Source organism: Coptis chinensis, chromosome 5, assembly GCF_015680905.1.
Source record: "Coptis chinensis isolate HL-2020 chromosome 5, ASM1568090v1, whole genome shotgun sequence".
NCBI classification, from domain to species: Eukaryota; Viridiplantae; Streptophyta; class Magnoliopsida; order Ranunculales; family Ranunculaceae; genus Coptis; species Coptis chinensis.
In genome coordinates, this window is record NC_141460.1 from 39207825 (window position 1) to 39222399 (window position 14575).

Here is a 14575-nt window from a genome sequence, read left to right on the forward strand (position 1 = left end):
CACAAGGGCAAGGAAACCTCCAACACATAAGAAATGAATATCTATTACTTTTGTTGCAAAATTGGAAAATCCGGATCAGTTATACTTTAGATCTCCCTAAAGTGTAGAAAGATCTCCTTTTGTTTCTTATGGTGGAATCCTAACTATGTAACTTTATATTAATATTAATATATTCACATTTTGCCTGTAGAAAAAAAAGAAAGAGACAATACAGGGTATAAGTAATGCAAAATTAGAGAACCTTGGGTTTGATCCTAGTGAAAGGACAAGAATTGGGTTTAATCGTTTTAAGAAGGAGAAATTTGAGTATGTACAATTCGTCTAACCAAAGCTAAAAAGTTGTTGCATATAAGTTGGCACTTTTTGTAAAAATATTTATGTCCCACATTATGGTATGTGACATGGGCCAAGTAATTAAAAATACTTAGGCTTTACCTTTTGATAGAACATGGGCTTATTAATGTGCATTCAGTACCTTTAAGAATATATTGACAATTAGAAGTGTTCCTATTTAAGTAATTATCTAATTCTTATGGGAAATTAGAATCATGATTGCAATAATAGGAAATTCTCCTCTCTCTCTCTCCCTAATTTTTAAATATGTGTATTAGGGGTTTTGATTGTTACAACACATTACGAATAAAGAATGGTTAAAAAAAAAAGAATAGATAATGACTTAGAGAAAGAAACATGTTTCCTTTGTTCGTAAGCATAAACAAACCTATGGATCAAGGTATGTATTTTAACTAATATTTACGCTGTGAAAATACTTGTGATTCTAGATGATCCAAAATCACGTTTATTTTCCATTAAACTTAATTTGCATCTACTACTATTATGTTATTGAGTTCACTTTGTTATTTCTCTTTGTTGTAGTTATGCAGTTAATATTCATGATAATTCATTTTATATTACGTTGTGCAAATAATCGTGATTCTAGATCCTAAAGCGGTTAATTATTGTTCATGATAAATAAATTTAATGATAGTCACAACCTCTGCTACTCCCATACCATTCCTTGATATCCTCTTGAGGGTAAGTGATGAAAGTCTTTTTCTTTTTTTTTTTTTTTTTTTTTTTTTTTTTTTTTTTTTTTTTTTTAAATGATTTGTACATGCAAAGACAAAATTAATGAAGTTTATGGAACAAATGTATCTTGAAAATTGCAATTTTTTCCCAAAATGATTCCTTTCTTTTTTAATCTAAACTTTAGGTTAGGATGCTAGAACTCAAGAAAAGAGCAACACATCATCGGTCTACTTAAAGCAAGACAATTTCATATGCTGACACAACAAAGCAAGCAATCACTCCACAATTTGAGTTCCATAACTTACCAACACCTAAATAGATGGGAGAATACCCATCCATTACGATTCTCGAATCCGCTTACAAAAGAGGACTTCAATATTGCAAATTCTGCTTGGTTGGAAGAATAGATTTGATGAAGGTGCATGTGGACAAAGTCAAACAACATGCCAAGGAACAATGGAACCCCAGTGGAAATTGGCTTATCACTCCCATCGGCAAAGGTTATATTTTTATCAGATTTGATAATGGTGATGACTTGAACAACGTATGGACAAAAGGCTCTTGGAACTTTGGGGGTTACCCTCTTCATCTTAGCCCATGCTATGGAACCCAAATTTCAATCCTGATTCAGAAAAGCAATCCCATGCTCTCATATGGGTTAGGTTCCCCCGGTTTGAGCCATGAATACTGGGATAATCCAAAAGCTTTAATGAGCATCGATGGAGGGGTTGACATTGTTGATGTAGAAATAGGGGAGTTTGAGGTTCACCATGGAATGTTAAAGATGAATGAATGGGAGTTTGATGAAGGGGGAAAGGTAGTTTCAATGGTTTGATCCTTTAAAGTTCCTAACTTGATTGGTTTTTGTAAAAAAGAAGATGACTTGTATTAAAATGAAGACTTGAATGAAAGCAATGAAATGAAATTTGAGTTAAATGAAAACATTGAGCAGAGCTTGCAAATCACAAAGAACTTGAATGAAAACTTGGATTGAATAACTTGATAAACAACTTCTATTGAAAAAAACTTGATAAAAAACAAGAGGAAACAAAGCAAATAAAAGATTTGGAAAATAAAGGACTTCAATTGAAAAACTACACTACTCCTACATGACCATAGATTAAGTCTAGGTGTTCTCTCTCCTCTCACTTTTTGGTTTATATACTACACCTTTTACAAGTTACAAATTTTCCCTCCTCCCTTGGATTCAAGCCACCTCATGAGTTTGTTTTATGTTTTTTCCTAGATGCAAGACACCTCATGAGTTTGCTTTTTCCTTTATGCTTTTGCTTTTCGTTTTCTTCATGAGAAAGTTTTGCTTATGCAAGGCTACTTTTGAGACAATACCATAATCTTCAGTCTTCTGGGTTTGGATCATTGACCGCTAACCATTGACTCTGACTTTTTAGCATTTCTACTATAAGCTATATTCTTCATAACAAGCATTAATAGAGCTCCTTTTGACACTAAAATGCATATTTTATAATAAGTAGTCTGAAAAGGCCTGTAACCTGCAAATGGAAGCAAAAGCTATGAGTTGTCAGTTTATTAAGCATAAGAAGACATATTTGAAGCATTATCAGCTTAATAAAATGCACATTTGGGGTATGATCAACAACCCCTAAACAACATTTTTCTTGTCCTCAAGTAAAGATGAGAGAGATAAAATCTAAGATCACAAATGTGTGATTTATTATACTAATCTCGTTTTGCTGAGTGAGATTGCATTGACCATATGCAACAAGGCCTTAAATCACTAGAAATTCCTTAGTGGATAAGCTTAAGCCCTGTGAGAGTTTTCCAGAGAAGGTACTCACAAACTTCCTCTATATAACACAAAAGGTCTTGTCTCCTTATTTATTCTCAAAAGTCTATACATCTCATTAGTGGGGAATGAGGAAAAACTCCTTGGAACTTAGGATAACATATGTACAGTAATTAAATCATCTAAAGATAAATGCGCAAACATGAGCAATGAAATGCAAAAGCAGAGTTGTTTTCAAAACTTTTGGAGATCATCCTTAAGGTAGGTTATCACAGGATGTGTTAAAACACAAACTCTCTGATAGATTCACTCAAGTTTAGTTCTCTTAAATGAAGCGGACATTTATATTTCTCACACAGACGAATGACATCCAAAGAAAACTGGGGTCGATTGATCACAATTGCCACTTACTATCACACCATCCTATTCCTAATCGAGCTAGAGGTCTTTTATTAGAAGTTACGAGAATAGGGTGATAGTTTAGAAAGAAAATGGAAGAGAAAAACAAAATCTAATAAGTTGAGAAATTAGGTCTTCATGATACTTGTAACTAGAGAAGAACCTCATTTTGTTCTTTGCTTTCGAATTGTGATTCATTCTTTAGCCTTTTGGCTTTGTGACTCCATATGATTTTGATTTTTGGGAGTTATAACTTTGCTTCTATTTCTTTTTGCTTTTGTTTCTTTTGATATCGACTCCTTTTGATTTTTAACTTTTGGGAGATTCAATTTTTGACTCTTTTGATTTTTTGGAGTTTTGGTTTTTGATAGGTAGTCTTTCTTTTCGAAACAACTAACTGTTCTGTTTTTATACAAGGTCTTCTCTTCTATTTTCTGATACTCATCCAATTCTCAACTCATCAGCTGGGTAAGTTTTTTTTTATTGTGTGTTATAATGGGTGAAGGATTGGTAGCGAAGAATAAAAAGGCTTTTAGAGATTCTTAAAGGCTAAAAAAGGGATAACTAGAGGAAAAAATTATCTTTTTGGGATTTTAATGTTTATTTGGTTATATCGATGCAAAAAGGGTATAAGTTCTCTCATAGGTTATGGCGTGGTGATCAAGCAAGTGGACATGTGGTTTTTCTATCCAAACATCGTTTATGTCATCACTCAGTAATCATTCAGATGATGCTTTTCGCTAGATTCTCATAGGATATGGAACTTAATTGTTCTAACCTTGGTCTCGGAAACTCACTGCTATATACAATAAAATGTTTATGCATGTCATTTATGAAAAGATGCAGAAACTATTGTACGTATATTAGACTGAAATCTATTTCACCTTTGATGCATTGTATGCTCACATTATAGATTTAACACATGCCAAGTGATTGCTGTTAACGTTGGTAACTTGCTAACTACTTGTCACAGCCCGAATTTCTAAACAATAACAAAGTGAATATTTGAAATATAATTATCTCAAACATCACTAGGTTCACTTGTTTAAAAACCCAGACTATGACGGAGAATACTACATATACAAACCCTAATATCCATGTCATAAAAGAAACAACTTTAAATAAAATAATCCCAATAATTATCCAAAATCTCTTTATTAAGATTACATCCTTCCAAATAAAACATCAAACAACTCTCCAAATAAAATTCATCACTACCATGTTCTCATGCCATGAAAAGGCAAAATACGTTATTACATTCTTCCAACAAAGAAATCAAACCTAAAAGAAAACTATCAGACCGCTCCAGGCACGAATCACAATCACACGCCGCGGTTCCACTGCCTTCCACCTATGTTCCCAAGAACACACCCACGTTGCCAAAACAAAGCAAACATGGGTCAGCAAATTTGAATTTGCTGGTATGAGTAGACTAAACACATATAAACATTTTAAACTTTTCTTATCCAACTAACACTTTAAATTCTATCATAACCTAATCATTCTCAGCTGGGAAGACAAGTAGTTCCGTCATCTCAAACGGCATAGTTTCTTCCCAAGCAAAACTTCCATTTTATTAACTTCCATCTCATTAACTTATTCTAATAACTCCTTTTTAATATCTAAATAATTGAATTACAACTTACCGATATCCGCTGCTGTATAAGGGTAGGACCGCGTCCCTGCACAAAATATTATTAAGTCCTACCCTCCCCGCAAAGAAAGTTAGAACTTCATTATATATAACATATGTAAATATCCTATATGCATTCAAAAGTAAGCCCAACACACTCACATAATCAAATAAATTTCTCTTATAAATTAATCAATTACTTTTCTTATACGCCCACCCTTTAGTACCTACTCCACGATTTGCACTCCACACATTTGCCAAATCACACATTCTGTGTGCCTCTCTCCCCCATCGAATACCACAATATCATAGCCATCTCCTCGGCTTTCATACACATATTTCCGCGACCTCTTTGGGGCACAAAACTTCAGTCATTCATGGCACATTCAATGAATACCTATCATATCACTAACGGGTCATTCATGGCACATTCAATGAATGCCCCGGTCATTCTGCCACATTCAAGGAATACCCGATCCTACATTCCCGTACATTCAAGGAATACAACTAACTCAAAGGCGAATACCTTAGTTCCTCTTTAGGGCGATCGACTACAATCGGTCATTCATGGCACATTCAATGAATACCCTTATATAACACTAACGGGCCATTTATGGCACATTCAATAAATGCCCACCTACATATGACTTCATCATCATAAACTCAATTCTAAAACTTGGTGGGAGAGTTCTAAAAGGGGTGCGGTAAGTTTTTGGTTTCTATTATATTTTATTGAATAGATTATTTCGAGAACGTCGGAATATCTTGATTCAATTAATTTTGGTTTACGCGTTATTAATTTCATGAGAATGTATAAGTGTCATAACGTTGTGTATTGCAAAAGACGAAAAATCACCAAGCGGTAAATACCGCGTACACAAGTATATTTATAAAGGTCCTAGCCTAAATCAAACATGCTAATAGTCCTAGATTTATTCTAATAGACCGAATCATAATTTTAGGAAAAAGTCAAATTTTCGGGTCAACTGGTCAAAGTCAACCCTGGTCAAAGTCAACAAATCAACTCTGGTCAAAGTCAACAGTCAACTCTGGTCAAAGTCAATAGTCAACTCTGGTCAACCCGGCCTAAACTCCAAAACCCAAAAGCCCAAATCCTAAGGCCCATAGTCTAATCTAAAAGTCAAATTTTAAAATCCAAAACCAAAAGTGAATAGCCCACGATTTTGGCCCCGAGCCAAAATCGTTTTTTGAATCTTGTTCATCTCCTTCTTCTCTACTTTCAAACAACCACTACCGACCACCACACAGCCACCACCGGCCACCCATCATAAAACAAACCCCGCTGGTTTGGTTCCTCATAAAACCCCCACTACCCATACCAACAAAACGATTACGTTATCTTGAAAAAAGACGAACGCCATTAAAGCTCTGATAAAAAGCTCCAATGATCCACTCTCCAACACCCAATCCACCACCAACACCTCCATCTCAACCCAACAACAAATTCTCAACAAAACCCAACCAAAACACTGATCAAACAAAAAAACGGGTTGATTTGAGGTCTTGGTTGAACGCCATTATGGTCAACGTTTCCAAGGCTTCCCCTCACCCCATCAACCCAAACACCAATTCAATCATCATCCCTTCACTATCACAACCAAACATCATCACTAACATTCACAGTAACAATTCAACAATACAAATTAAAACCATACAAAAAAAAAGACAAGGAACGGTTTGATGCTGGCGATGGCGCGCCATCGACCCTTTATCGGACCGGCGGTTAAAGGCCAAAAGTCGTCCAAATTTCTCTATGCGGGGTTCAAAATGGTGGCTAACCATTTACAGAGTTGACAAAAATATAAATTTGAGAAAGAACGCGGCATTACCGGTGGGTTTAAATCGAAAACAATAAAAAATATGATATAGTATGACTACTTTCGAATGCGGCCGAGCGGCTCGAAAATCGAAAACCTCCAAAGCCTGAAGTCGACAACGATCTTTCTTGTTCAAACCCCTTTTTTTCTCTCAGTAAAACTCTCACCTTTTTTTTTTTCTTTTTCTCCAAACTCTATGTGAGAAACCCTTATTTTCTAGTTTCTCTCAAACCTCTCCGAAAAACAAGGGTTTTAAACCTATCTACTTACTTACGGGCTTTTATCCTATCTACTTACTTACGGGCTTTTTTTTCTAACAACTGGATATCCTATTTACGTATTCTATTTACATTATTATTATTATTAATATTTATATTATTATAGGAAAAATGCAGTTAAAAGGGCGAGGGTGTTATAATATACACACCTTAAAAGGATCTCGGTCCCGAGATTCAAGGTAGAAGTGTCGAGAAAGAGTTCGGTGCATCTGCCTTATCTTATCTTCAAGTTCCCAGTCCGTCATTTTCCCTTTCACTCCACTTTGCACTTTTACCAAGTTTACAATCCTCCTCCTAAGGTGTTTCACATCCCTATCTACTATCATGATAGGCCTCCTTTAAAAAGTTACATCATCGTTCAACTCTCAGCTCTGGCTGGTGGACAACCTCGATGGGATCTTTCACACATTTCCGTAGCATAGACCGTGGAATACATCATGAATCATCGCCAAGTTAGGCGGCAAGGCAAGACGATGCAGCGGAGGCTACTATCTCATATGGTCCAATATATCGTGGACTCAACTTTCCTTTCATGCCAAACCTCATAACTCCTCTCATAGGGAAACCTTCAAAACACAAAATCGCCCTCTGAAAACTCTACCCGTTTCCTCTTCAAATCTGCATAACTTTTTCTGCCTACTGCAGTCTTTGTCTTAATCCTTTCTCTAATGACTTTAATCTGCTCGGATGTCTCTCTCACTATCTCTCGGGCCCAAGCAACACTTTCGGTCTCCCACATCTGCGCCCGACAAGCGGTGATGATCGACATGGGCAGCCATACAAAGCCTCAAAGGGTGCCATACCGATGCTCGACTGAAAACTGTTATTATATGCAAACTCCACCAAAGGTAAATGCTCCTCCCATCCTCCACCAAAATCCATTACACAAGAGCGTAACATATCTTCTAATATCTGATTCACCCTCTCCGTCTGTCCATCTGTCTGAGGATGATAAGCAGTACTCATCGCCAAACTAGTGCCCATAGCACGCTGAAAACTCTTCCAAAACTCGGAAGTGAACAAAGGATCTCGATCTGAAACAATACTCACTGGAATCCCATGTAACCTGACCACTTCCCGAATGTACAAGGAAACTAACTTATCTGTATTTCTACGTACGTCAATAGGAATGAAATGAGCAGATTTCGTTAGACGATCAACAATAACCCAAATAGATTCATTACCTCTCCGAGACTTAGGCAAACCATCAATGAAATCCATAGAAATGTGCTCCCATTTCCACATGGGTATCTCTAATGGCTGCAATAATCCAGAAGGCCTCTGATGCTCTGCCTTAACCTGCTGACAAGTTAAACACTGAGAAATATATTCTCCGACATCTCTTTTCATTCCTTCCCACCAAAAGGTCCTCTTCAAGTCTTGGTACATCTTAGTTCCTCCGGGATGAATTGTAAACCGAGAACGATGAGCTTCATATAATATTTCCTTCTTTAACTTCGCATCATCCGGTACACATAATCTCTCATGGAATCTCAATCCTCCATCGAGAATCTTTGCCAATCGGACGGACAATCATCTAAAATATCAATGACCCGGATCATCCAACCGACTCAAAGAAATCGGTCTCTCGTGTGTTGCATGGCAATCACTCTCTTGAAAATCACCGGCGACCTCCAAACTGCATATATACCCCTCATCTGCGTATATGGTGTAGTCCGGACATCATAAGCTGCTATAGTCTCTAAACTCTTCCACTCTTGCACCATAAGAGTGGTCAAAACCTGACCCGTGTCGACTAAGTGCATCCGCCTGACTACATTGCCCTTGCACGGGTGATCTTGAATCTCGAAGTCATAACTACTTATGAACTCCATCCATCTCTTTGTCTCATATTCAACTCCTTACGTGAATACAGATACTTCAAACTCTTGTGATCTGTGTAAAGCTCGAACTTCTCACCATATAAATAATGTCTCCACACCTTCAAAAGCAAAACCATGCCGCTAACTCCGGTCATGAGTAGGATAACGCCTTGTATCTTCAACTGTCGTGAAGCATCACGACACCACCTTCCGGTCTTGCATTAACACACAACCCAAACCGGTTCCACTAGCATCTGTAAAACCACTAACTTTCCGCCTCTGATCGAATTACTAGAATTGAGTGAAGTCAACCTCTCGTTTCAATTCTAGGAAAGCTTTCACAATCATTAGTCCACATAAACTTCACATCTTTCCTAGTTAACTTGGTGGCCGAGCTGCAATAAGTGAGAACTTCTCAATAAATCTCAGATAATATCCAAATTAACCCCAAGAAACTTCTAATCTACGTAGCGGTGGTTGGTTGTTTCCATTCTTTCAACTATGCAACCTTTTTCGAGTCTGACAATCCCTCCGCACTAGATACCACATGTCCCAAGAAACGAATTTCTTCTTCCCAAAATGGCACTTGCTAAACTTAGCATACAACTTATGTTCTGGAACGTCATCAATTTGTCTTCAAATGCATCTTATGTTCTTACGTGTTTTGTGAATACACTAAAATATCATCAATGAAAACAATCACAAATTTATCCAATAGGGCTGAATATACGATTCATCGGGTCCATAAAGAATGCAGGTGCATTAAACCCAAAAGGCATCCGAGAAAACTCATACAACCCATACCGAAGTTCTAAATGCGATCGAGGGAATACTCTTCTCTTCAACTCCCATCGGTAATAACCGGTCCTTAAATCAAACTTCAAAATATCTTAGCCCCTTTTCAAACCGATCCAACAAGTCATCAATCCTAGGAAGCGGATACTTATTTTTATAGTCACCGATTCAAATCCACGAAGTCAATACACATCCTCAAAGTACCATCCTTCTTGGAAACAAAGATAGCGGTAGCACCCCATGGTGAGTTGCTTTCGGTCATTATGAACACGGTCATACACACCTTAAAAGATTCAAACCCATATACTCAAAAGATATGGTTAAGCCAAAACAAAAATCACTAAACATTAAACTCTTACCCTTTCTTGAGTAATTCCTCGACTTGCACTTTCATTTAGGCCCAATAGCTTAGGTGCCAACCTCGTAAGCCGACTTTGAAACCCCGTGCGGTCCCGTGTAACAAGTCTATCTGAAACTCCACCTCCTCTTGGGGTGGCAACCACGGAATCTCTGAAAAACATCTTGAAGTCTCTCACTACTTCCACATCAGATATCCCTCGTGGGTATCTCTATAGAAACCGTGGAAGCTAGACATCAGCGAGTCCTCCTTACTAACCACGGTGTGAATCAACCTCGGCATGCCGGGTGTATTCACTATAACCTCCCTCCTCGCGCAAATCCAAGATAACATGATAACGTGTCAACCAGTCCATACCAAGTATGAAATGGAAACCCCAAACCCCAAAACGATCGGTCTACCATAAAGACACGTTCTAAGAAACATAACTTAAAACCTTTGCACTTTCGTCATACAAGGTAACAGAACCTCCTAACGGTGTCTCAACACACAAAGGCTTAGGTAAAGGGTAGTTTTAAAACTTTCTTTCTCAACATATCTTGGCGAGATATAAAGGAATGTGAAGCACCGAATCAAACAAAACTCTGAATGTAAAGCGAGATGAACTAAAGGTACCTTCAACATTCCCGTGTCCCGGCATAGCTGCATAGGCTCTAGCGACGGCTGGTCTTTGGTGCTCGGTTCTGCTGATTACCCTGCTTGGTAGGGCAATAACGAGATAAATGCCCCACCTGCTTACACTCCCAACAAGCCCTTTCAACAGGAACTATGGTTCTGAGCATTGGTCTTTGGTGCGGGGTAAAAGTAATCTTTGGTCGATTACTGAAGAAGCGGGGCTCGACCACAAACCCCGGACCACCTGCATCGCCACTGATTCCCCTGAGGTCTAAAGCCTCCAGTCTGCCCCGGTGGCCTATAACCACCCTGCTGATGAAATCCTCCCTGGGGTCGGAATACACCTGGCGATGAAATCCTCCACGAAACCCACGGGATGATGGTCTCGAACGGAACCCTCGAGGGTACATCATAAGGCCTAAACCGATCGGTGGCTTTCTCAAAAGGCCTAGGACCAACAACCGGTATCTCACCAAACTTCCTCTTCCCCTCGACTCTCTTGGGGCTGCATTCGCTCCTCATATCTCGAGGCCAAGTCCACCACGATCAAAAGTGTCCCCATCAAAAGGAATCAACTTGCGGACAAGTGACTCTCTAACCCACGTATGAACTTTTGGTTTTCTTCTTATCGGTATCCACAAGATAGGGAGCAAACCTCGATAACTCATTAAACTTGGTCACATACCCGATCCGCGGACTTCCCGTCTTGAGTCAACTCGAGAACTGTTGAGCCAACCGCTCTTTTCTTGCCTCGGGGAATGAACTTACTCTCAAATCTAATCTTGAAGTCTTCCCAAGTCAAAGTTCTAGGGTCGGACTAGGAGTGAGCTCGCCACCAAAACCTAGCGGCGTCATCAAGTTGGTGAGCTGCCAACTCCTATGAACCTCGGTAAAAGCTGCATGCAGCTCAAATACATTTTCCACAACTTTGAATCAAGACTCGGCTGCAATCGCGTTCCGGCACCGATGAATCGGCTGCCCACCAAGAGTACCAAACTCCTTATATTAAGCTTTTAGCAAAAGGATCTCCACGAACTGGATGGTTATTCGCATAGCGCAACAAATCGATTCAATTGTACTCGACATCAATCTTTGGAGTGTTCACTCTGCAGTCGATGGTATTACCATGTCGTGTCTCAACCATGATCTACAGTTCAAACAAAACTCCCATTAATATTCACATATATCCAAAACTCTCAACACTATAACCCACATTCCACATCCGAGGATCACTTAGACTTTCCAACACTAAGCTAACCTAGGCTCAGATGCAAAATGTCACAGCCCGAATTTCTAAACAATAACAAAGTGAATATTTGAAATATAATTATCTCAAACATCACTAGGTTCACTTGTTTAAAAACCCAGACTATGACGGAGAATACTACATATACAAACCCTAATATCCATGTCATAAAAGAAACAACTTTAAATAAAATAATCCCAATAATTATCCAAAATCTCTTTATTAAGATTACATCCTTCCAAATAAAACATCAAACAACTCTCCAAATAAAATTCATCACTACCATGTTCTCATGCCATGAAAAGGCAAAATCACGTTATTACATTCTTCCAACAAAGAAATCAAACCTAAAAGAAAACTATCGGACCGCTCGGGCACGAATCACAATCACACGCCCGGTTCCAGCTTTTCCACCTATGTTCCCAAGAACACACCCACGTTGCCAAAACAAAGCAAACATGGGTCATTGAAAATTTGAATTTGCTTGGTATGAATAGACTAAACACATATAAACATTTTAAACTTTTCTTATCCAACTAACACTTTAAATTCTATCATAACCTAATCATTCTCACCGGGAAGACAAGTAGTTCAAGTCATCTCAAACGGCATAGTTTCTTCCCAAACAAAACTTCCATTTTATTAACTTCCATCTCATTAACTTATTCTAATAACTCCTTTTTAATATCTAAATAATTGAATTACAACTTACCGATATCCGGCTTTGCTGTATAAAAGGTAGGACCCGGCGTCCTACACAAAATATTATTAAGTCCTACCCTCCTGCAAAGAAAGTTAGAACTTCATTATATATAACATATGTAAATATCCTATATGCATTCAAAAGTAAATGAACACACTCACATAATCAAATAAATTTCTCTTATAAATTAATCAATTACTTTTCTTATCATACCACCCTTTTAGTACCTACTCCACGATTTGCACTCCACACATTTGCCAAATCACACATTCCTGTGTGCCTCTCTCCCAATGAATACCACAATATCATAGCCATCTCCTGGGCTTTCATACACATATTTCCACCTCTTTGGGCACAAAAACTCGTCATTCATGGCACATTCAATGAATACCTATCATATCACTAACGGGCCATTCATGGCACATTCAATGAATGCCCCGGTCATTCACTCGCCACATTCAAGGAATACCCAATCCTACATTCCCGTACATTCAAGGAATACAACTAACCCAAAGCCGAATACCTTAGTTCCTCTTTAGGGCGTCAACTACAATCGGTCATTCATGGCACATTCAATGAATACCCTTATATAACACTAACGGGCCATTTATGGCACATTCAATAAATGCCCACCTACATATGACTTCATCACCATAAACTCGATTCTAAAACTTGAAGTGGAGAGTTCTAAAAGGGTGCGGTAAGTTTTTGGTTTACGCGTATTATATTTTATTGAATAGATTATTTCGAGAGAACGTCGGAATATCTTGATTCAATTAATTTTGGTTTACGGCGTTATTAATTTCATGAATGTATAAGTGTCATAACGTTGTGTATTGCAAAAGACTGAAAAATCACCAAGCAGTAAATACACGTACACAAGTATATTTATAAAGGTCCTAGCCTAAATCAAACATGCTAATAGTCCTAGATTTATTCTAATAGACCGAATCATAATTTTAGGAAAAAGTCAAATTTTGGGTCAAATGGTCAAAGTCAACCACGGTCAAAGTCAACAGTCAACTCTGGTCAAAGTCAACAGTCAACTCTGGTCAAAGTCAATAGTCAACTCTGGTCAACCCGGCCTAAACTCCAAAAACCCAAAAGCCCAAATCCTAAGGCCCATAGTCTAATCTAAAAGTCAAATTTTAAAATCCAAAACCAAAAAGTGAATAGCCCACGATTTTGGCCCAAGCCCAAAATCGTTTTTGGGTACTGTTCATCTCCTTCTTCTCTACTTTCAAACAACCACTACCGACCACCACACAGCCACCACCGGCCACCCATCAGTAAAACAAACCCCGCGGTTTGGTTCCTCGCAAAAACCCCCACCTACCCATACCAACAAAACCGATTACGTTATCTTGAAAAAGCGACCGGCGCCATTAAAGCTCTCTCAGAAGCTCCAATGATCCACTCTCCAACACCCAATCCACCACCAACACCTCCATCTCAACCCAACAACAAATTCTCAACAAAACCAACCAAAACACTGATCAAACAAACAAAAAACGCAGGGTTGATTTGAGGTCTTGGTCGAACGCCATTATGGTCGTTTCCAAGGCTTCCCCTCACCCCATCAACCCAAACACCAATTCAATCATCATCCCTTCACTATCACAACCAAACATCATCACTAACATTCACACGGTAACAATTCAACAATACAAATTAAAACCATACAAAAGAAAAACAAAGGAACGGTTTGAATGCTGGCGATGGCGATGCCATCGACCCTAGTGTCGGACTTCCGGTTAAAAGGCCAAAAGTCGTCCAAATTTCTCTTCTGCGGGGGTTCAAAATGGTGGCTAACCATTTACAGAGTTGACAAAAATATAAATTTGAGAAAGAACGGCATTACGGGTGGGTTTAAATCGAAAACAATAAAAATATGATATAGTATGACTACTCATTTGTTAAAATCGAGCGGCCCGACGGCTCCCCCGAAATCGAAAACCTCCAAAGCCTGAAGTCGACAACGATCTTTCTTGTTCAAACCCCTTTTTTTTCTCTCAGTAAAACTCTCACCTTTTTTTTTTTTTTTTTTTCTCCAAACTCTACGTGAGAAACCCTTATTTTCTAGTTTCTCTCAA